Below are 10000 nucleotides of genomic sequence, written 5' to 3'. Positions count from 1 at the left end.
AATAATAATAAATAATAATAATAATAATAATAATAATAATTAGTAAATAATAATACAGAATGAAAATGTGAGGAATTGAAATGGTTTGTAGATTACAGTGTTTGAATTATACTGCATAGGATGATAATAATAACAATGATAATAAACTTCATTATCATTTTCTTTTCGGGATTTTTATTTGTTAACGTATATAAAGAGAAGGTTTGAGAACCTATTATTATTTATTATTATTATTATTATTATTATTATTATTATTATTATTATTATTATTATTATTATTCTTTATTATTATGATTATTATTATTTTGTTTGCTTTATCACAAAGTTTCCTCGCTGGCCGAGTGGTTTTCGAGCTGGGCTGCCAATCCGGTGGTCTCGGGTTCGATTCCCGGCTCGGCCAACGCGGAATCAGAGAAATTTATTTCTGGTGATAGAAGTTCATTTCTCGATATAGTGTGGTTCGGATCCCACAATAAGCTGTAGGTCCCGTTGCTAGGTAACCCAAAGGTTTCTAGCCACGTAAAAAAATATCTAATCCTTCGGGCCAGCCCTAGGAGAGCTGTTAATCAGCTCAGTGGTCTGGTAAAACTAAGATATACTTAACTTTCTTGTTTTATCACAGTCCTCCAATTCGACTACTATGAGATTCAGAGTCTCTGTAACACGGTTTTTTGGACTTTGCTCTTTTTCAAAGCATCGGATGTAGCTGAAAGTTGACATATGTATATTTTACAACCACACACAAATTTTGTCAGCATTATCAATAACCTAAACCCGATAGTTTTAATTTTTATAGAGTAAAAATGTTCTAGCCGACGCCATGGCCAATGATTACGAGCCAAGAGTCGAAAAACATTCATTACGTAAGCAAGGTAAACAAACGCCTTTTGACTAAATGTTGCAACGCCCATCCACCAGACAGAAATTCCATCGGCTCTGAAACCCAAAGACTTTATGAATGGCGGAACGATACAAAGATGTGGTTGGGGTATCAGTGCTAGCATAGTAATACTACTGTAGCAGTAGTGCCGCAACAGTATAGCAGTAATATACATGAATTAAACGTTTAGGCCAACTGCTGGGATCCTTGAGGATCATTTAGCACTTCTTACAACGACTCGAGAAATTAGTTTTTATAGCCAGAAGTTAAATTTTCTAATCCAACAATGCCCATGGTAGCCTTCAGTGTTATCCTGAATTATAACGAGGCCAAAGTGGGTGGAGCCTCATGAAGTCACCATTCTGACGATAATTATTGGTGAAGGTTTAAAGCCAAAATACGGTACCGGCTATTTTTTTTCAGTAAGTAGGTAGATAGCCAATAAATAAAAATTGCTTGACATTGGATATAGCAGTTATCAAATCAAGCTTGTCTACTATGTTTTTGGTAATTACCAACTATTCCCTACATCTTGTCAATCTGATTGTGACCTATAAAGTAGACTTTAATTTCTTTGGAAACTTATTTTGGGAGTTAGACTAATAATCAAAGTGCTTTTGTATTTATTAACATATTTTGTTGGTTTGTTCATTATGACAATTATCAGTGGAGAGGTTCCAGAATTCATAAAGGTGTACTGCTTTGCTTATATTTAAATTTGTATGTCATTGTTGCCAGAGGTTTAGCCTTCGTTACGTATAGCCAATCATCCATCGAGAAAGAGGGAAGAAATGATGTCATAAGTTGCGTAACGAGTGCGTTCGAAACCTTTTCTCTGAGTAAGTTGGCCCGTCTTCAAAAAAGGTCACTTTTACATTATAAGTACCAAATTTATTCAACCTACGTAGTGCAGAATGACACTCAAAATTTATGTGTTTTTGATATAAGATATGCATTCTGAATAAGCGTTATATTTATGAAATGCATAGATAAAAATTTATTTGCGAAAAAAACCGTGTTACAGAGGCCCATGAATCATCAAGTAGGGGTGGCATTTATAGTGTGGAGTTCCGGGTTGCATCCTGCTCATTAGGAGTCCATCACTCTTCTTACTATGTGCGCCTTTTCTAGGATCACACTCTTCTGCATGAGTCCTGGAGCTACTTCCGCCTCTAGTTTTTTCTAGATTCCTTTTCAGGGATCTTGGGATCGTGCCTAGTGGTCCTATGATTATGGGTACAATTTCCACTGGCATATCCCATATCCTTCTTATTTCTATTTTCAGGTCATGATACTTATCCATTTTTTCCCTCTCTTTCTCTTCTTCTTCTTCTTCTTCTTCTTCTTCTTCTTCTTCTTCATTATTATTATTATTATTATTATTATTATTATTATTATTATTATTATTATTATTATTATTATTATTATTATTGCTTTTTTGGGGAGAATTATGATATGTAAATTCACACCAGTGAAAGAGGACAAGAAATTGTTATTATTATTAATATTATTATTATTGCAAGGTAACATTCATTTATATACTAAAACTGATTACATCCTTTTACCAATAAGATTTCCTCAAAACGTATCATTACAAACACACTCCAATATCTGGTAACATTTATGAATTCAAATTGCAAGCTGAAGTTACACTTCCCCTAACTTGGCTTGCCAGAGTTTCTGTAACTTCAGTGAGATGAATCATCCGAATCTGAAGTCAATATCAGGAATTCATTAACAATTAATCTTTTTTTATTAATTGATTTATTGGCTTGGAATTGGATCCAGTAACAATTTGTATATGTCTTGCTCCTCTTGTCATCAGATTTCAATTATACGTAATGAGATGTGGTTCTTTTTTGTTTTATGTCTGAGGTCTGTTTTGGGTTGTGTGGGGACATCAGCTTCATTTTATTTATTTTTGCTAGGTAGATACATACATACATACACACATATATATTACTATATATGATATATATATATATATATATATATATATAATATATATATATATATGTATGTATGCATGTATGTATGTATGTATGTATATGTGTGCGTGTGTTTAATCTCTCTCTATCTCGCTATATACTATACACGTACTTCTATAACAAATACTAACCCAAAACAAAACCTAAACCACATACAGAAAAAAAATACACTTCTTAGATAAAGGAAGACTATAGTTTCATAGCCCCATTCCACTCACGCCCCTCGTACCTTGTACCTTCACCAGGAGCAGGTCTGTTCAAGCGAGCCATCCTGATGTCAGGCTCCGCCCTCAGCCCGTGGGCGTCGGTTCACGAGCCTGTCAGGTACGCCCTGGAAGTGGCCACCCAACTGAACTGCCCAGTTCCCAAGGACCTGTTTCGTCAGTACGAGAACCTCCTTCAGTGCCTCCGGGAGAGACCTGTGGAGAAGATTCTGCAGGTGAGGCCTTCTGATAAGTCTTTGAGATTTGGTGCATCATTAGCCTGTGATAATAAAAATGATTACATTATAAAATGAATTCATAGTAAACTATAAATATTATGAAATTAAAGTACTGTAAAAGCTGAAAGTTAAAGATTTAAAAACAATGCAAAAGAACTAAGAGAGAGAGAGAACTGAACCATCAATCATCCAAGGTAAGAGACAGAGATTTATCATGGAACCATCTAAAATACTGTTATATTGCTGACTGGAGACTATATATATATATATATATATATATATATATATATATATATATATATATATATATATATATATATATATATATATATATATATATATATATATATATATATATATATATATATATATATATATATATATATATATATATATATATATATATATTATGTGTGTGTATTTGTGTATGTGTATAATATTTACTTTTACTATAGGTCCCATTTATGATGACATTGATAACTTCCTATTTTCAAAGGTCCAACTCGACACCAATTCCAAGTTCCAGCTGGCTATTGGTCCCAGCATTGACGGAGTCACTATCAAACCGGACTGGAAAAATCACCAAAGCAAAATGGGTGAGTTTGGTGTCACTATTTTGATTGTGAATAAATTTGCATTGGTGAAATTCCTGTTTAAATGAAGAGTTTATGGTTGCAATTGTGTTGTGTGAGAATGATATAAGTTATAGGGGTTTATGAGACCTTATGTTACATACATACAAATATACACACTGCATACATACTTACATAGTTACATATATGCATACAGGCAGACAGACGTCTAACCAAATCCTTTACTCTCGTACTAAAAGGTCATATAATGTTTCCCTCTAATTTTAAACAGCAACACTCGGCATATTCAACACTAAAAATTTCTACTGCTAATACAATAATTAATTCCTAGCTCCACTCCTTTTCCCCCTTCATCCTGACACCGCAGGGAAGGAAGGCAGGACTCCAGTCGACCTCCTTCTGGGAGTGACAGCTGTTAACTTACTAGACATCCTAAGCGAACAGGAGGTCCAACAAGGATTTGACACTGACCATAGGGAGGAGATCCTAAGATCCTTCGTTGTGAATAATTATAGATACCACTTGCAGGTTGGTAATTCTAAAGGGCTTGTTCGTTCTAAACTTCTCTCTCTCTCTCTCTCTCTCTCTCTCTCTCTCTCTCTCTCTCTCTCTGTATCAAAAATTAAGGGCTGTACTGTAAGAGCCCCTGTAATTCACTGTTTCAGGCAAGCTGTACATTGGATGTTATAAACATAAACATACAACTCTCTCTCTCTCTCTCTTTCTGTTTCTTCTGAGAATTTCCTTAGATATAGTTCGTTATAATAATAATTTGTTGTGTGTGCCTATGTTTGACATTATTATTATTATTATTATTATTATTATTATTATTATTATTATTATTATTGTTATTATTATCATTATTATTATTATTTATGTGCATTTCCTTATTGAAACACTACTGAAAATTTTAGGTATATGATTACAGGTTGGCAATAAAATATTCAACATTTTACATGTAAATACCACTTTGTATTTCCCACTTTCACTTCCCCTTGCTCTTCTCAACAGGAGATAATGCTGGCAATCACAGCCGAGTACACTGATTGGTCGAAGTCAGTCCAACAGCCAATCATCGTCAGGGACTTAACCGGTCAAGCCATTCACGATGCAAACGTCGTGTCTCCCATGGCGAATTTAGCCAAGCAGCTCCACACTGATTCACGATCTTCTTATTTTTATGTGTTGGAGCAGAGAACTGAGGATCAAGTAATAGATGTACGTAAGATATATATATATATATATATATATATATATATATATATATATATATATATATATATATATATATATATATATATATATATATTATATATATATATATATTATATATATATATATATATATATATATATATATATATATATATATATATATATATACATATATATATATATATAATATATATATATATTATATATATATATATATATATATATATATATATATATATATATATATATATATATATATATATATATATATATATATATATATATCATATATATATATATATATATATATATATATATATATATATATATATATATATAAGTATATAAGTCATATCACATTACCGTGATTCATATCCATACATTGAGCTACAATGTCCTTTAATATCTAATTTACTCTACCTCGGAATTAATATATTTTCATATATGCTTAACCGAAAGGATATTTTTTTACACGATAATAGATTTGTCTGGTCCCGGGTGCGAACCCAAGGAGCCATTTAAATCCAGGACGTCAGTGGAAGCTTTTACCTACCCCACCATCGCTAGAGGCTATAAGTTTATGTCGTCTCTCACCCTCAAATACCTTTCGCGCTCAGGTAATTCGTTGGTTTGGAGACAACATCAACCCACCTCGACCCCCGTAGCGTTGTAGTGCTTTTGACAGCACGTAGCCATTATATAAGTCATATCACATTACCGTGATCCATATACATACATCGAGCTACAATATCCTTTAATATCTAATTCGCTCTACCTCGGAATCAATATATTTTCATATATTGTAGCTCGATTTATGTATATGAATCACGGTAATGTGATTTGACTTATATAATGGCTACGTGCTGTCAAAAGCACTACAACGCTACCGCGGTCGAGGTGGGTTGATGTTGTCTCCAAACCAATGAATTACCTGAGCGCGAAAGATATTTGAGGGTGAGAGACGACATAAACGTATAGCCTCTTGCGGTGGTGGGGGAGGTAAAATGCTTCCATGAAGTCCTGGATTTTAATGGCTCCAAGGGTTCGCGCCCGGGACCAGGCAAATCTATTATCATGTAAAAAAATTCCCCTTCTGTTAAGCATATAAGAAAATATATTAATTCCGAGGTAGAGCAAATTAGGTATTAAAGGACATTGTAGCTCGATGTATATATATATATACATATATATCTAATAAAAGGAGCCCATAAAAACACCAAAATGTAGAGAGAAAAGTTTTTTTCTCTCTCTCTTCTCTCTCTCTCTCTCTCTCTCTCTCTCTCTCTCTCTCTCTCTCTCTCTCTCTCTATATATATATATATATATATATATATATATATATATATATATATATATATATATATATATATATATATATATATATATATATATATATATATATATATATAATATGTATGGAAACGTTCGATTGTAGCTCTGAATATCTCATATTTCAAGTTTAGCTTTCAATCACTCATAAAATTTGCATATTCCTCACTTCAATACCATTAAATTTTCCATTCATTAACGTTTTCCTATAATGCATTTTCCCTTAAAGAAATTGGCCATAAGCTAATCAGTATTTAAGAATTTATACAGATTATAAACTCTACTTATGTCTGCATTATTTACGGATATTAGTGTTTTATAAATTGCTGTTATTCGTTTTCCCAATCAAGGAGATTTAGTTATTAAATCAATTCTATTTTCAGCTTTGTGTTTACAAAGAAGATTCTTTAATTTAATATATAACCTAGAAACTTTTAATGCTATTAAAATTGGAAACGTTTAAAAAATTGGTGCAAATGAAAAATTATTTTCAAAAAACCTCCCAAATCACTCAAATTCATAAGACTAATTCCCTCTATTTTTTAAGCTTGAAAACGACACCAATGCTGATGAACGAGCTGGTCTACATTTTTGGGGGTCCTCTGGGGGCCCTAGGACCCCTGGCCTCGAGTTATAACTTCACGAAGACGGACGTCGCCCTCAGCGAGTCCTTCATACATATGTGGAGCAATTTCATCAAGTTTGGGTAAGGATAAGTTCGTCCAGTTCTCTGACAGATAAGTTTCATTATTCATTTCGTCTTAATGAGCTCAACCACAATTCTTATCTCTGTCTTTTATATACATAATTTAGTGATTGTAAGGAATACATACATAAATGCATACATACATTCATACATAATCTCTCTTTCTTCTATATGTATAGTTCAGTGGTTTTAAAAATGTATTGTAGCAAATACATACTTTGCATACATATTCCTTTGTATCTTTTGTTCATATACATGGTTTAGTAGTTTTTAAAAATCTACATACATACACATACCCAGGCAGACCGCTTCTTTCTCTCTTTTACTAATATGAAATCAATTTTAATTAGTTTTAAAATGTACATATATGTATGTATGCATGTATTCTGATACATTCACACGTGCATCATACACACACACACACATACACACACATAACCATATACATATATATATATATATATATATATATATATATATATATATATATATATATATATATATATATATATATATATATATATATACAATATATATATATATATGATACAGATATACATACATACATACACACACGATAACATACATATGCCAAACAGACATTCCGACCTCGTTTTAATATCGTGTCAAGTTTCACGGATCTATGGAAGACATTAGACTTTTAATATCCCACTAACCACAAGCCCATTACATCCCCTCCTTTCCCCCTACACACTCCTATTCCTTAATGAGAGTAATTAGTGTAGGGTTTCCACTAAGATAAATTTTCCTTTGAGGATTAAATCATTTTTTCTCAAGTTGTTGAACGAAAAGGATTAATGAGTTATTTCTTATATATATATATATAATTATATATATATATATATATATATATTATATATATATATATATATATATATATATATATATATATATATACATATATCGTTTTTCATTTACAGGCATCCACTGGACACATCCTCTGCTGATATGGACCCTGGATTCAGTGAGAGTCCAAATTGGCCCGAATTTGATCCAAACCATCAGAGATATCTTGAATTGGGTAATACTCTCGTTTTGAAATTTGATTTGTATGTGTGCAGTAGTTCTTTGATAATTATGATGAAGTGGGACAGTAGATTTCATAATTAAGTATTTTGTCAATAAATTTGGTTGTATATTTACTTCCAGTAGGTTCGGGTAATTTTTATCTCTTGAAGTTGATCTGCATATGCATAATATCAATTAGTAATGATATGTGGCAATAGATTTCATAAATTGTTATTCATTTAATATTGGATTTTGGATGTATATTAAATTTTCAGTAGGGCTCAAATACTTTTATATATTATATATATATAATATATATATATATATATATATATATATATATATATATATATATATATATATATATATCCTAAAACCAAATAAATAATAAGATTCTTAAGAAGTACCAATATTTCCTCGTTTCTCAAAACCAGTTAAAAGAAGCCTGAAAATCATATATTTTTATTTTTTTTTTTTTAAGAAACTCTCGATCATTGAAGCCATATCATACCATTTTACAACACAATAAAGTCCAAACAGCGACCACCAGTTTTGCAATTGTACTAATCAAGTAGCGTTTCTCGCTTGCAATGAATATATCAGGCTAATTGTGTCACACCCTTCACAAAACACTAAAGTCTTCCGAATGTGTCCTTCAATTCCAGGGATGCAGAACCGCGTCCTGGACCACTACCGCTCTGGAAAAGTGGCCATATGGTCCTGGTTGCTGCCCGGTTTGGAAAAAGTCGGGACACGTTACGGACCAGACCACTTTCCATAAACTACCACCTCATCTCCAGCCAGAAACCCTACCAGAATTCCCTGGGCTTTATAACTCATCAGATGGATTGCCATCTACTCCGAGTACTCCTCCAGGCCCTACTCCTTCGATCGACACTCCCAGCAACTTGACGATCATAGCTAAGGCCAACACGAACCAAGTCACTGAGGCGGAAGATCTAGATCTGATCAGTCAGATGGGGAGGGACTTCCCCTACACGACTGCTCTCAGCGTCACGGTGGCTATAGCCTGTTCGTTGCTGATCCTCAACGTCCTGGTGCTCACGACCGTCTATTACCGTCACAAAGCTAACCGCAGGGGGCTGGCCAAGAGCGCCCACCACGACGTTAGCAGCGAGAGTGGAAACGACGTACAACTGCATTCGACCGGCGACCCTTGCAAGACGATCTTCACCCAGGGCATTACGGGACTCTAAGACCCTCTATCACGATGCGCAGCAACCTAGCCACAGCCTTCGAAGAGGACTCGCAGCACGACTGGCCGCCCGACTACATAAGCAGCGTCGATAATATGGCCGGCGTCACATCAAACAAAACGTCGCCTGAGGTCACCCACCAGCAACCTGCGGAGAATATACTGACAGTGGCGACTCTGAAACAGCCAGTGGCTTCGTACACTTCCCCTAACGACGGTCAGCTCGTGCCAAGTTATTCCCCAAGCGATGGACCACTCGTCCCAAGTTACTCGATGAGCGATGGTCCACTCATCCCCAGTTTTTTGTCAAGTAGTGACACAGAGGTACAGATTCGAGAGTAGTGAGTTGTTCTTTGTCTCTGTCACATTCTTTGGAGTAATGCTGACATTTCGGAAAACATGATTGATAAATCTAGTGTTAAAGGATACAATGGACAATCTAGTTGTTATCATTTGTTGAACCTATCGGAAATTGCCTAAGAAATTGTTAACTTGTCCCAAACTGCTATTGTTCTTTGAACAATGGCCAACTGGTACCGTATAATTCACCTATCAACAATCATATTATCCCGAATTATTTATAATTTATTTATCAACTTGTCC

The 10000-nt window shown here is 33.8% G+C and overlaps 1 pseudogene; it reads left to right on the top strand.

Moving 5' to 3' along the window:
* LOC135204936 (neuroligin 4-like) overlaps positions 1–10000 on the top strand; it is a 15034-nt pseudogene that overhangs the window by 4201 nt on the left and 833 nt on the right.

The sequence above is a fragment of the Macrobrachium nipponense genome, chromosome 48 (genome assembly GCF_015104395.2).
Source record: "Macrobrachium nipponense isolate FS-2020 chromosome 48, ASM1510439v2, whole genome shotgun sequence".
NCBI classification, from domain to species: domain Eukaryota; kingdom Metazoa; phylum Arthropoda; class Malacostraca; order Decapoda; family Palaemonidae; genus Macrobrachium; species Macrobrachium nipponense.
The sequence above is the reverse complement of the archived record's forward strand: the minus strand, read 5'-3'. Positions and strand labels throughout refer to the sequence as shown.